Source organism: Choloepus didactylus, chromosome 1, assembly GCF_015220235.1.
Source record: "Choloepus didactylus isolate mChoDid1 chromosome 1, mChoDid1.pri, whole genome shotgun sequence".
Lineage (NCBI taxonomy): Eukaryota > Metazoa > Chordata > Mammalia > Pilosa > Megalonychidae > Choloepus > Choloepus didactylus.
This window is the reverse complement of record NC_051307.1, coordinates 1072411-1087766: the sequence shown is the minus strand read 5'-3', so window position 1 is coordinate 1087766 and position 15356 is coordinate 1072411. Positions and strand designations below refer to the sequence as shown.

Below are 15356 nucleotides of genomic sequence, written 5' to 3'. Positions count from 1 at the left end.
CTTTTTGTCCTCATTATTCTATTCATCTGTCCATACACTGTATAAAGGGAGTGGGAGCCACAAAATTTTCATAATCACCCACAGTCACACGGTGTAAGCTATGTAGTTATACAATCGTCTTCAGGAATCAAGGATACTAGGTTGCAGTTCAACAGTTCAGGTATTTCCTTCTAGCTATTCCAATACACTAACAACTAAAAAGGGATATCTATATAGCGCATAAGAATAACCTCCAGGATGACCTTTTGACTCTATTTGAGATCTCTCAGCCACTGAAACTTTATTTTGTTTAATTTCTCTTCCCCCTTTTGGTCCAAGAAATCTTGCTCAATCCCACGATGCCAGGGCCAAGCTCATCCCTGGGAGTCATGTCCCACGTTGCCAGGGAGATTTACATCCCTGGGAGTCATGTCCCATGTAGAGGGGAGAGCAATGAGTTTACCTGCAGAGTTGGCTTAGAGAGAGAGGCCACATCTGAGCAACAACAGAGATTCTCTGGGGGTGACACTTAGGCACAATTTTAGGCTTAGTCTTTCCTTTGTAGTAACAAACTTCATAAGGGCAAGCCCCAAGATCAAGGGCTCGACCTTCTAAATTGGTAGCTCCGGATGCTTGTGAGAATATCATTAATTCCCCAGGTGGGGAAATTTAATATTTTCACGTTTTCTCCCAGTGTCTCAAGGGGGCTTTGCAATTACATTTTTATTCTCTGCCCAAATTACTCTGGGATGTATTGGGGCTTCACACTAACCTGTACAAAGACAACCAGATTTCACTCCCTGTTCAACATTCCATGTAATTATGTTGTTTGAATAAGCTGGCCATACAAGTTAAATTATATAGTGTTACAAAAAATACAGATTTTTTGCACCTAATAAACATCTCTTCCTTTGGTCTCACACAGAAGTTGAAGATTTAAAAACATCGTCGCTATTGTCCTTTACCCTTCAATCTAATTTACCTTAGTCCTAACCAAGTCCCTTTTGTTCATATGTCTAATTGAAGTCTGATGTCTTTTTTTCAGACTCCTTAACATTTGCTGTATAGCTGCCGGACACTGGCTCTGAGTCTCAGGTGTCACACAGATACCTGAAGTTCCAGGGACTGACCAGGTTATACACAAGCAGTTCAGCATTTCAAAATTTAAAAATAACTGTAACAACTCAGGAATAGATGTAACTGCTGTAAGAGCTTACAATCTAGGAACTTTTATAATAAGCCTTCCCCTGATAACTATGCTCTCAGAATCAATTCTCAGAGTTTATACATTATAGTTAGTCCATATTAGTGAGACATTAGAAAGTTTTTCTTTCTGTTTCTGGTTTATTTCACTCAACATACTGTCTTCAATGTCCATTCATCTCACAACTTCTTGTGGCAGTCCAATATGCCATTGTATGTATACACCACAGTTTGCCATTCCGTTCATCAGTTGATGTACCCTTAGGCCACCTCCATCAACTGCAAATTGTGAATACTGACACCATAAACCCCACTGTGCAAATGTCCACTCGTGTCCCTGTTTTCAGTTCTTCTAAGTATATACCCAGTAACTGGGTTGCAGGACCATATGGCAAACCCATGTTTAGCTTCTTGTGGAACCGCCACACTGCCCTCTAGATGGGCTGGACCATTCTACTTCCCCACCAAGAGTGATTAGGTACATGCCTTTCTCCACATTTTCTCCAGCGGTTGTATCCCTCTTTATTTTTTAGAAGGTTTTATTCACACGCCATATATTCCATTCTAAGTAAGCAATCAGTGGTTTCCTGTGTAATCACATAGTTATGCAGTCATCATCACTATCTGTATAAGGACATTTCCATTTCCTCCACAAAGAGAGAAAGAGGTGAAAAAAGTAAAAAGAAAAAAGAAAAAGTAATAAAATTACCACTAAAAAGCAACGAAAGAAAAAATAAAATTAAAAGAAAATACAATTAAGTCAGAAAACACCAACACCAAGAATCTTATATGCCTCCCTTATATTCCTCTGTTATAGACATTTAGCTTTGCTGTATTGCCTTTGTTACAATTAATGGAAGCTTATTACAGTGTTACTGTTAACTCTAGACCCTAGTTTGCTCTGATTATATTTTTCCCCAACACCACCCCCTTTTTAACACCTTGAAAAGTTGACTTTCATTTGTTCTCCCTCATGTAAAAACATATTTGTACATTTAATCACAGTCATTGACCACTCTAGGCTTTACTAAGTTTACAGTCCCAGTCTTTATCTTCTGTCTTTCCTTCTGGAGGCCTACATGCCCCTAACCTTCCTCTTTCAACTGACTCACAGTCATCTTTGTTCAGTATTCTTACATTATTGTGCTACCATCACCCAATACTGTGCTCCAAACCTCTCTTTCCTGTCTTTTCCTATCTGTCTGTAGTGCTCCCTTTAGTATTTCGTGTAGAGCAGGTATCTTGTTCACAAAGTCTCTCAGTGTCTTGTTTGTCTGAAAATATTTTAAATTCCCCCTCATTTTTGAAGGACAGTTTTGCTGGATATAGAATTCTTGGTTGGCAGTTTTTCTCTTTCAGTATCTTAAATATATCATACCACTGCCTTCTTGCCTCCATGGTTTCTACTGAGAAATCTTCACATAGTCTTATCTTGCTTCCTTTTTATGTGATGGATTGCTTTTCTCTTGCTGCCTTCAGAATTCTCTTTTTCCTTGACATTTGATAATCTGATTATTAAGTGTCTTGGCTTAGGTCTGTTCAGATCTATTCTGTTTGGGGTATGCTACCCTTTTTGGACCTGGAATTTTATGTCTTTCATAAAAGGTGGGAAATTTTCAGTGATTATATCCTCCTCTATTGTTTCTGCCACTTTTTCCTTCTTGTCTCCATCTGGTATACTCATGACACATACATTCCTGTGTTTCATGCTGTTATTCAGTTCCCCCAAACCCTGCTCATATTTTTCCATTCTTTTCCCTATCTGTTCTTTTTGTCATGAGTTCGTCTCTTTATAGGAGAAGGCCTGAGCCTAATCAGGTCATGATTCAATGGGTTTGGGCTTCTTTCAAGCAACTTCCCACTCAATTAAGGGTATAGGGACAGACAGTAGTTTAAAAATAAAGAGCACTCAAGACAAAAATTCATCTTTAACAAATTTTTATTAAAGGAACACTTAAGGTAAAAGGAACAAGTATACAGTATAAAAATTAATTGATACTTTACAAAGCCTGGGAGCCCCCACTCCTCCAGATGCAGCTGGACATGAGGTCAGAGAGCTCCCCCTTGTCTCAGTTAACAGAAAATTATAGCACTTGATTTAGAGTAACTTTAATTGTCATATTCTATTTTTACATTAAATGATGCTTCATGAACATGAATGTCTCATGAAATGAAGCATCTCAACCCATGAGTTGTTCAAGATCAAAGGAAGGTATCCACATTATCAGAAACTTAGCCTTGAATGCACATAAAACTCTACTGGTAATATTTTTACTAATTAAGCTATGATTTCTGTAAGAGCAATGTAACATACTTTTACTTGTATAAAAATTATAAAAGAGATTACTATTACTTGTTTCTAACTTATTATAGTTTTTTCACTTTATTCTATTGATTAGTTTAGCCATTACATCTTATTGAGAAACATACACTTGATTAGGACTATATTCAACCTTGCTACATTATTTATGATTTCTCTATAATTAAAGTAACAACTGCAGTCCATCTTGTTTTCACAGAGGACTAGGTGATTACAAGTTATTTATATCTAAGAAGGTTGAGAGGGCCTTTCTGCTTTCTTGAAAAATATTCAGTTTGTTTAACTGTTTAGCTTCTCCTTCAGTATAATTTTCTAATATAGGACTTGAGAATATGAATCATATGTCCCAGTTATTATTGTAAGGACATTCCACTTGTATCATTTGGAAATTATACTTGAGAGTTTTTAGGTAAAAGTTCTGTTAAAGATGCTTCTATATCAAAAGGAATAACTGGTTCTTCACTATCAGAACAGAAAACATCATGTGGTCTATGAGAGCAGCATAGAGAGAAAGAATCAGCATTTTCATTATCTGATTCCTCAGTAGAGATATTGTCCTGCGATATTTTGTTTGTAGGATTTCAGGTGTCCTGTCCTCCAGTTCATGAATCTTTTCTTCTGCCTCTTCATATCTGCTGTTTTATGTGTTCATTGTTTTTTTTTTTAATCTCTTGTTTTGTGCCTTTCATCCCTGTCAGTTCTGGATATTGTTTTTTCAAACTTTCGAGTTCTTCCTTATGTTTACCCAGTGTCTTCTTTATATCCTTTATCTCTTTCGCCATACCTTCCCTCAACTCATTGATTTGATTTTTGATTTGATTTAGGAGATTTGTTTGATTAATAAGTAGTTGTTTCAATTCCTGTATCTCAGTTGAAGTGTAAGTTTGTTCCTTTGGCACATATCTTTGTTTTTCTAATGTGATTTGTAATTTTTTTTTGTCTAGGTGTCTGGTTTCCTTGGTGTTCTAGTTTGCTAATGCTGCCAGAATGCAAAACACCAGAGATGGATTGGCTTTTATAAAAGGGGGTTTATTTGGTTATGAAGTTACAGTTTTAAGGCCATAAGTGTCCATCAACAAAGGGTACCTTCATTGGAGGATGGCCAATGGTGTCCAGAAAATCTCTGTTAGCTGGGAAGGCACGTGGCTGGCGTCTGCTCCAAAGTTCTGGTTTCAAAATGGCTTTCTCCCAGGACATTCCTCTCTAGGCTGCAGTTCCTCAAAATATCACTCTTAGTTGCACTTGGGGTATTTGTCCTCTCTTAGCTTCTCTGGAGCAAGAGTCTGCTTTCAACGGCTGTCTTCAAACTGTCTCTCATCTGCAGCTCCTGTGCTTTCTTCAAGTGTCTCTCTTGGCTGTAGCTCCTCTTCAAAACATCACTCACAGCTGCATTGAGTTCCCTCTGTCCATTTATATGGCTCCACTGATCAAGGCCCACCCTGAATGAGTGGAGCAACACCTCCATGGAAATTATCCAATCAGAGTCATCACCCACAGCTGGGTGGGGCACATTCCAAGGAAGCACTCAAAGAATTACAATCTAATCAACACTGATAATGTTTGCCCATACAAGATTACATCAAAGATAATGGTGTTTGGGGGACATAATACAAACTGGCACACTTGGTTACCCCAATCAGATTTTCCCAGACCAGACAGGCCCAGGTCTCAAGAGGAGGCTGAGTATTCAGTATCAGTTTTCCCTGAGGATGAGACCCAGCAGTTTGTCAGACTTTCCTGTGAGGCCTCTAGACTCTTTGCTTTTCCTCTCCTTCCCAGCAGGTAGTGCTTGTCAGCCCACAGCTCCCCACTGCTGTAGAGAGGTGTGGTCCTTTTAATTCTCAGCAGACTCTTTCCTGGCCAGGGGCTGAGGGTGTCAGAAGCCAAGCTTAAGTTGTTTCTGGCCCCCAGCTCCCAGGCCCTGGGGTCTGAATTCTCTGAGGGAAGGCAGCCACTTGAGCTGGGTCCTGCCCTCCTTTTCTTAGGGAAGATACACCCCCTAGGGAGTTACCTCCTACACTTGAATTCCTTTTTTGTCTCCCTCTCTTAACTCCACTCTTGCCTGAGTCAGCGCTGACAACTGAAAATGCCTGAGGCTTTCTCTAATGAGCTACTTGGAGTGGGCGGAAAAAAAGAAGGAAAAAGAGTGAAAGCCCCTTTTTAGAGCCAGTCCTCAGCCCTTAATTTTGCTTGTCGACTGGTGTTAGTACCAGTTCTCTGTGCCTCTTTTCTTGGGACACAGCTGTTTTCAAGTATTCTGAGCTCAGATGTCTCCAAAAGCCTCCATTTATTATTGTTATTATATTTTTTCCCATCAGCCCTGTTTCCTGTCTGCTGGGAGGAACCTCCGGTTCCTTTCCTGCTTGCACCAGGTTTATCTGTGCTTGTAGCTTGTATTAAGTAGTCCAGATTTGTTAATTAAAACCACATTTGGAGCTTGGTTGACTTACTTTCTCTCATTCCAGGTAACCTGCTTTTTTTTTCCAGAGGGAATGTTTCAGCTCAGCCTGCTTTACTGGTTGGGTGTGAGGTGCCATCTCCACAGTTTGGGGAGCTTTACTTACAGTTCTATGCTGCAGTCTCAGCCATTTCACCCATTCCAGGCTGGTGTACAATGTGGGTTCAGTCACAGATGTTCCCCAACAGTTGTTCCAGACTATTTACTAGTTGTTCCTGACTATTTACTAGTTGCTCTTGAGGACTAACTAAATTCCACACCTTTCTATGCCGCCATCTTGCCCCGCCTCCCTCCTCTGGCTTTTTTATTTTTTCCTTCGTCTGGACCATTTCTTCTTGTTTTAGTGTGCCTTGTGATTTTTTGCTGATATCTAGTCATCTGATTATCTTGGTGGGCCTATTTTGAAGGTTGGTTTCTTTCTCTTGTCTAGGGTTTAGTTGTTGCCTGCATTTATATTAGGGCACTTCTTAAACTGTTGGGTTGTCCATATTTCTCAGCCAAAACAGCGCTGGGTCCCCATGCAGGGGGTGTAGACCAGCTCCAGTGGGCCTGGGACAGGGTCTGGAGAGGCTCTGAGAAGCCCTGCAGTTTCCCTGCAGTTTCCAGCCTGCCCAGCAGATGGCACTGTTTGGTGACTTACTCATCCTCAGAAGCTGTTTATCTCCTGGAGCCCAGGCTGTGTCTGACCGGGTGGGGCTGAAACTGCAGGCTCCTGGGCCCTCACTTCTCCGGCCAAGATCTGGCTCAATGTGGGGTGTGTCCCCCACTTCACTTGGGGTGAAGGACTCCCCCAGGTACCCCCGTCTGCAGCCACCCCCCAGGCAAGGACTGGACCACCTGCTGCTGTTTCCTTTAGTGTGGGGGGTGGGCACCAGGACCCAGGGCTGGAAACGCAGTCTCTGCCCACATTTTCTCAGACTCTTCTTCCCTCCTGACCTGGGCCTTGAGATGTCTTCTCCCGTCCTCCGGATCCCCAAGTAGTCAATTTGGACTGTTTCTGCCTGGCTACTTGCTGCTTTTGGGGAACATTCTGTGGTTGCCTCCCTAATCTTCTGTTTTGAAACTCCTCCTTGCTGCTCTTTGTATTCTGCCCTTTCCAGCAGCTTGTGTCCTACCATGGGTCCCTGTGGGCTTGGGTCTCTGTCTGGATAGAGTGAGGGTCTGTCACTGCTATGAGGGATTTTACGGTCTGTGTCCCTGGTGGGAGGTGGGAGGGATCCCGGCCTCTGCCTCTGGGAACTTCCTGAGCTGCATGAGACTGAGTGAGGTGGGGGTGAGAGGACTGGCTGGTCTAGGACAGAAGTTTCCTACCGGATATTTCTCTTTCTTTGATTCAGCGTTTGTGGGATCATTCTCCCATCTCTACTTTCCTCCAGAGTTCTGAAGAGGTAAGGACTGGCCTTGTTTCCCCTGACTCTCTGGGGAGAGGTTTTCAGTAGCTGTCCCATGTTGCCATGTTAATGATGTCCTGGTTCTGATTTACACTTCTTTTTGATAAATACCTAGGAGTGGGATGGCTGTATCATATGGTAGATGAATATTTAACTTTCTAATAAACTGCCAAATGGTTTTCCAAAGTGAAGGGACCTTTTATGCATTTCTACCAGCAGTGTGGAATAGTTTCAGTATCTCTGCATCCTCACCAGTGCTTGGTATGGTCAGTCATTTTAACTTTAGCCATTCTAATAGGTATGTAATGGTATCTCTTGGTTTCAATATACATTTTCCTAGTAAATAATGATATTGAGCATCTTTTTCATGTGTTTTGTTGCCATCTGTATATTTTTTGATAATGAGTGTAATCAAATATTTTGTCCATTTTAAAAATTGGTTGTTTGTTTTCTTATTGAGTTTTGAGAGCTCTCTTTATTCTGGGTACAAGTCATTTATAGGGTACATATTTTGCAGATATTTCTCCCGGTGTGTAGTTTGACTTTTCATTTCATAGCCATGTCTTTTGAAGGTCAAAAGTTTTAAATTTTGATGAAGTTCAGTTTATCAGATTTTTTTCTTTAGTAGTTCATGCCTTCTGTGTAACACTTACTTCTTTGAGAAACCAATGGTCAGCAAGATTTTCTCTTTTTCTTCTAGAAATTTGACTATTACATTTAAGTCGCTTGCCCATTTTGAATTAATTTTTGTATTGGATGGGAGGAAAAGGTCAAGGTTCTTTTTCTAGTTTTTGGTATATGATTTGTTCCAGCACCATTTGTTGAAAAGATTGAAAATTCAGTTTACCGTATATGCAGGGACTATTTCTTGGTCCTCTTCCACTCCAGTGATCAATTCAGTTTTTTTATTACTGCGTCTTAAAATTCTTGAAATCAGGCAGTATAAGACCTCCCACTTTGTTCTCTGACAACGTTTTTTGGCTATTTTATGCCCTTTGCATTTGCATACAAACTTTAGAATCTGCTTGGTCTGCTTAAATTTGGATTCAGATTGTATTGAATTGATCAACTTGGGGAAAATCGACATCTTACCAATGTATTGAGCCTTCCAATTCAGAAACAACATGATTTATCTCTTCATTTATTTAGGTCTTTAATTTTTCACAATCGTGTTTTGTAATTTTTAATATGTATGTTTTGTATATTTTTTGCTAGATTTTTCCATCAATACTGCATATTTTTGATGCTGTTGTCATTAAATGATACTTTTATTTTTAATTTCTGATTGCTCCTTGCTGTAGAATATAGGACAGTTGATTTTGTATATTAGCCTTATACCTTTAAACCTTGCTAGATTCTGTAGGACATTCAACAGGCATGATCATGTCTTCAAATACTGTTTTATTCTTCCTTTCCAATCATTATGCCCTTCCTTCCTTCCTGTTTCCCTTTCTCTCCTATTGACATGCTAGAACCCCCTGTCCAGTGTTGAATGGAAGTGGTTAGAAGGGGTGTTCTTGCATTGTTCATATCAGGGGTAAACATTCAGCCTTTCACTCGTAAGTATGGTATTAACTATATGTTTGTCCTGTAGGTTCTTTTTCAGGTTGAGAAAGTGCCCTTATATTCTCAGTTTGCTGAGAGTTTTTAATATAAGTGGATATTGAGTTTTGCCTAATGCTTTTTCTGCATCTAGTGAGATGATAATTTGGTTCTCCTTTTTTAGTTTGTAAATATGGTGAATTACATTGGTTTTTGATTATTCAGTCAACTTGGCATTCTTGGGTTAACCCCCACCTTGTCCTGTTGTACTTTTTTATATTATTGGATTTGATGTGCTAAAATTTAAGATTTTTTGCATCTCTTTTCGTGAGGAATGTTGGTGTGCTCTTTACTTTTATTGTCTTTTTTCTGGTTTTGTTATCAGGTTAATTTTGGCTTCAGAATGGGTTTGGAAGTGTTCCCTCATATTCAATTTTCTGGAAGAATTAATGGGGATTTTTTAAATTTATTCCTTGGATATTTGATAGAGTTCACCAGTAAAGCCATTTGGGTCAGGTCTTTTCTTTATGGGAAAATTTTTATTAGGATTTAATTTCTCTAATAGATATGAGGTCATTTATTTCTTCTTGAGTGAGTTTTGGTAGTTTGTATCTTCTAAGAATTTGTTCCATCTAAATTGTGAAAATTTTTTGGCAGAAAATAGTTCATAATATTTAAAAAAATTTTTGGATCTGTAGTAATAATGTTCAGTTTTTCATTCCTGATTTTGACAATTTGTGTCTTTTCCCTTTTTTTCTGATTGGTCTGTCTGTATGTTTACTGATACTATTGATCTTCTCAAAGGAAAAACTTTTGGTTTCACTGATTTTTTGTAATTTTTAAATTATTTTCTACTTCATTTATTTCTACTCTATTATTTCATTTCTTTTGCTTACCTTGGGCTTAATCTGCTCTTCTTTTCCTGTTTTGTATAGTAGAAGCTTAGGTAATTGATTTGAGACCTTTCTTCTTTCCTGATATGTACTTTTAGTGCTATAAATTTTCCTCTTGATACTGCTTTTTCTGCATCCCACACATTTTGGTATATCATGGTTTCATTTTACTCAGGTCACAGTATTTTCTCATTTCTGTTGTGATTTCTTCTTTGACTCGTGTTATTTAGAATTTTGGGGTTTTCAAGTATTTGTAAAGTTTGCCAAACTTTTCTGTTACTGATTTCTAAGTTAACTCCTTCAGTCAGAGAACATACTTTTCCTGAGTGCATTCCTTTTAACACTTATTGAAACTTTTTTTTATGGCTCAGAATATGGTCTATCTTGGAAAATGTTCTATGATTACTTGAAAAATGTGTATTTCCTATTATTGTTGTGTAGAGTGTTCTATAAATGTCAAATCATGTTTGGTGATAGTGTTTGAATCTCCCAAATCCTTTGCAAATCTTCTGTCTAGTTGTTTTACCAATTATTGAGAGAACACTGTTGAAATCCCACTATAATTGTGGATTTGTCTATTTCTTTCTGTTGTATTCAGTTTTTGCTTCATGTATTTTGAAGCTCTTTATTAGGTGTGTAAACATTTTGAATTATTATGTTCTCTTGATGAATTGATCACTTTACCATTATATAATACCCTTATTTACTTCTGGTAATAGTCTTTGCTTTGAAATCTATTTCTTCTGATAGTTGATATAGCCACTCTTTCTTTAGATTAGGATTAGCGTGGTACATCTTTTTCCATCCTTTTCCTTTGAGCCTATTTGAATGTTTATATTTAAAATGAGTTTCTTATAAATAGCAAATAGTTAGGTCCTGCTCTAGTTAATCCAATCTTACAGTCTTTGCTTTTTAATTTGAATCCTTAGAGTATTTACAATTAATGTGATTATTAATATGGTTTAGTTGTATCATCTTGCTATTGGTTTTCTGTTTCTTCTATTTGAGATCCCCTTTTTCTTTCTTTTTTTTTTTTTTTTTTTTTTTGCCTTATTTTGGATTGAGTACTTTTTATATCCACTTTTATCACCTCTAATAGCTTATTAGCTATAACTCTTTGGTTTATTTCTAGAGATTGCTTTGAGATTCATTATACATCTTTTAGCTTATCAAAGTAACATTATACCAGTTCGCATGTAGTATAAGAACCTTACAACGATATACTTCCATCTCACCTCTCCTGGCCTTTATGTTATTGTTGTCAGGGTATTTTACTTCTACTTTGTTACAAACTCCATTGCGGTCGCAGTTGATTCGTCTGGGGGGGGGTGGTGGCCGGTAGTTAAATTTTAGGCTCCCAGGTTTGCTTTGAAGGTACCGGCGGCGGGGGCTCTTTCCCGGAGGCGAAGGCGAGGCGGGGGATTTGGCCAGGTCCCCGGCGGGGGGGCGTGCAAGGTGTGGAGGGCGGCGAGAAGGAACAGGCAGGACACGGTACTTGAGGGATGATGAAACCAAGAGAGCTTTATTAGGCGAGAACACAAGCTTATATTGGGCGATTAGAGGGCGGGGTAGCTATAGAGGTTGAAGGCTTGGATTGGTTCAGAGAGGGCGCGGAGGTTGAATGACAAGGGGCGGGAGTAGTTTTGGTAACTGCGCATGCGCACTGACGGTGGGGGAGTTGCTCTGGCAATGGGGAGTGTCAGGGGCAAGATAAGGGGGTGGGGAAAAGGCGGTTTTCTCCGGCAAGCCTCCCCTAACGGTGGTATTTTGGGTGAGGAAATGGGGCTTGCCTCCGGCCTCACTTTCCCAGGCCTGGGGGGCAGTGGAGGGCGCTGTCGCCCGTGCCCACCACCCTCCCCAGGGGCTGATCAGGTCCCCCAGCCCAGGCCCGCCAAGTCGAAGCACGTGATTAGTATCCCGCACTCCATGTTATGTTACTTTTTATTTTTTATTTTAGTAATCTATTATTTTTTAAAACAATTTTTAAAAATAAGAAAAAATCATCTTTTTAATTTGTGTACTTATTTTCTCTTCCTGGCTTTTCATTTCTCTTTGTAGATTCAGATTTCCTTCTAATATTGTTTTCTTTTTGTAAAATGGACTCCCTTTAATATTATTTATAATGCAGGTGTATTGGTGATGATTTATTTTAGCTTTTGCTTGAAAAATCTTTATTTTACTTTTGTATATGAAAGTTATTTTCACTATGTGTAGCATTCTGGTTACTTTAAAGATATCATTCCATTAGCTTCTGGTCTGCACTGTTTCCAAAAAGTCCCCTGTTAGTCATATCTGTGTTTGTCCTTCTACATATATGATATCCCCCCTCTGACTGCTCTTGAGATTTTCTTGTTATCATTGGTTTTAGATAATTTGATTATGACGAGCCTTGGTTTTAATTTCCTTCATGTTTCTTTTCTGCTTGGGGATTGTTGATATTCATAAATCTGTGAGTTCGTAATTTTCAAGTTAAAATTTATTGTCATTAGTACTTTAAATAGGTTTTTGTCCCACCCCTTCCCCCCTTCTGCTTCTCCAGTTACATGTGTAGTTGGTTGCCTTATATGATCCCACAGCTAACTAATGTTCTGTTTTGTGTGTGTCTTTTTTTTTTTTTTCTGTTTCATTTTAGTTTCTGTTGTTCTCCTTGCACATAGACTAACCTTTTCTTTTGTGGTGTCTAATGTAATATTAATCCCATCCAGTGTATTTTTCCTTTCAGTTGTATTTTTTTCATCACTAGGTGTTCAATTTGGATCTTTTTGTCTTTCCTTAGCATTTTGTGCATACCTCTATCTTCTTAAACATATGCAATGTATTTTTAATTGCTGTTTAATGTTCTTCTGTACTAATTATCTCATCTGTGCAATTTCTCAGTCTGTTTCTGATTGATCAGCTATTTTCATTATAGAACATATATTCATGCTTCTTTGCATATCTGGTAATTTTTGATTGCATGATGGACATTGTGAATTTTATGTTTTTGGGCTCTGTATTCTTTTGTGTACCTGTAAATATTTTAAACTTTGTTTTGGAATGCATTTAAGTTACTTGGAAAAAATTGGATGCTTTTCTGATTCGCTGTGAAGTATGAGGCAGATGTTAGTCTTCTGCTCATGTAACCTGTTACTGAGGCCTTTCCCTTCGGAGTACCCACGTGTTATAGGGTATCTCCAGTCTGGGTGTTGGGAATATGAACTCTCCCAGATAGGTGTGAACTTCATGTGTTGTTAGTCTGGCTTCTTCCTGGTGGTTCTTTCCCTGGCCTTGAGTAGTTTACTCACTTGCATGTGCTCATCAGTATCCAGGTGATGACTCGGGGAGTTTCCCACAGCCCTCCGGAGTACTTTCTCTGGCAGCAGTCTCTTTTCCAGTACTCTGCCCTGCTAATTCCGGCTGCCTTTGCCTCTGAGTTCTCCACTCGGTCTCTTCTGGCTTTGCCTGGCTTCCCTCTTCCTCCCTGTGGCCTGGAGGCTCTCTAAGCCGTGGGCTGGGGCAGTCATTGTCCTGTGCTGTCTGCTGCTCAGTGTGTGAAAGCCCTCATTTCACATCCTTGGTCTGGTTTTTCACTGTTTGAGGCAGGACACTCAGTGGGTCCCTCTTCCTCTGTCGTGGTTGGAAGAGCATGTCCTCTGTTCCAGGTGCCTGGCAGTCCTTCAGCCTTGAGTCGTCCCTGGACAGGTGGCTGTCCAGCGTCTGTGGGAGTGTCTGGCAGCATTGCTTACTTGTCCGTTAAGTCCTCATTCAGGGCGGGCTCCTGCGTCCTGCTGTCCCGCTGGGGCCACGTGGGGCTCCTGAGGTCTGCTGGGGGTCCCCTCCCACCACACTCTCCTGCCTCCTGCCAGATTCGGCGGGATTCCCGTTTCAGCGCTGCCCAGAAACTTCAGTCAGCCTTCGGATTCAGGGTCAGCTTTCAGAGGAGTCTGGGGCTCTAAGCTTTACTCAGTGTCTTTTCAGTTACAGACCAGGTTTAGAATCTAAACACTTTTTATGGATTTTTTTTCCTCTCGGAAATTGCCTTTGACATTCCAAATAACTGACTTATGAATATATTCTTTTAATAAACTACTTTGGTTTGATGATATTTAATATCTAAGGGTGATAGATGAGCATGGCTTCTGCTTTTCTTTGGGTTCTTTCCTGCCTGTGACTTCCAGTGGTAATTATTTTTTTTAAACTATTTACAGGGGTATCTACAAAGAGAGAAGATTTCCACATGGTTCCATGTAAGTAGTGCTTCCTACAATTCTATTATAGAGGGTATATCTTTAAATCGAGTGGTTCTTTTTCCCTTGATTAAATGGTGAGGCTTCGTGTGCATTTAATGCATGTGTCCTGCTGTCCCTCGTGTCTCACTCCCACCTGGGCCACGTGTCGGCCTCACTGGCCAGGACTTGACCGCAGGCCTTCTGACGTCAGGAGCCTTGAGTCTGCTCACAGTGAGAGGATAAGAGGGAACGGCTTTCTTTGGGGTGGGGTGGGGGCCTTCTTCAGTGTCGATGGCAGCCCCTGTGTGGCCGCTGTGGGTCCCCGTGGAGAGGGGAGCTGCTGCTCGGCACGGCTGCTGCTGGCCACACAGAGCGTCCATCACCCACAGCCGTGGACAGCTGCCGAGTCCAGAGATGGCGTGTGAGGAGTCAGGGGTATCGGTGTGTGGGTACTCGGCTGAGGGTTGTCTGAATCCTCACGTTCACAGAGGAGGGTTCTCCCTAACATGCTGTTTCAACATGGACTGTGGTTCTGTTCCATTCATCTCTCTGATATTTGCTGATTGCCTGTGAGGGGCTAGGCATTCCTCTAGCCCTGGGGGTCCCCCAAAGAACAAGGCTGATGAGAATTCCACTTCCTTGTTGCCTTTATTCTGTGTGTGTGGGTGAAATATGAAAAATGAATGTAGTAAGTAAATATGGCAGATAGCATTGAGGTGGTGATGTCTGCTATGGAGGAAGACAGAAGGGGAGGGGGCTTGGGCGTGCTGGGGTGCAGTTTTGAGTGTGGGGATCCACATGGGCCTGTCCGAGAAGGGGGTGACTGAGCAGAGCCTCGCAGGAGGTGCAGGAGCGAGCCCTGTGGGTGCCGGAGGGTGGAGGCTCCGGGCAGAGGCTCTGGATTGGATCTGCTGGCGTGTTCACGGGGTGGAGGCAGAGGAGGGCATGTCCGAGGGGCCTTGTGGGCACCATGCCCGGGGCTTGTGCTGCTGGCTGGGGCGGGGTGGGTGGGGGGGGCCTTTTCCGACATGGCTTGAGACTAGGCCATGGGAGACCAGTTAGTCTTTTCCTCTTTGTTTCATTGTCTCTTCAAACTAAGGCTGCTGTGTTACCTGTTTCTTAGAGGCCATCCAGTCCCTGGTGGCTCGAGGCCAACTTGGTATCTGGCAGGTCTGACTCTAGCTTCACAGGCGTCTGGAGGGCAGGACCCCTGGAAGCTGAGCGGAACAGCAGCCCTGTGTGCTGTGCCTGCCTTCCTCCAGGCCTCGGGGCCGGGCACGGCCTCCTCCAGGCTGATGGGAAGCTCGAGTCTGGGCCTGACCTCCAGCTCTGGAAGTCAAACAGCCTGTGAGGACAGGCGGC

General features: G+C 41.2%; 1 protein-coding gene across 4 annotated transcripts in view; it reads left to right on the top strand.

Moving 5' to 3' along the window:
• Nucleotides 1–15356, top strand: part of PCBP3 (poly(rC) binding protein 3) — a 357863-nt gene that overhangs the window by 90099 nt on the left and 252408 nt on the right. For all 4 annotated transcript variants that reach the window (XM_037830105.1, XM_037830097.1, XM_037830146.1 and 1 more), the window contains exon 2: nt 13974–14012. The gene's annotated coding sequence lies outside the window, so the exon portion shown is untranslated. The remainder of the gene's footprint in view (nt 1–13973; nt 14013–15356) is intronic.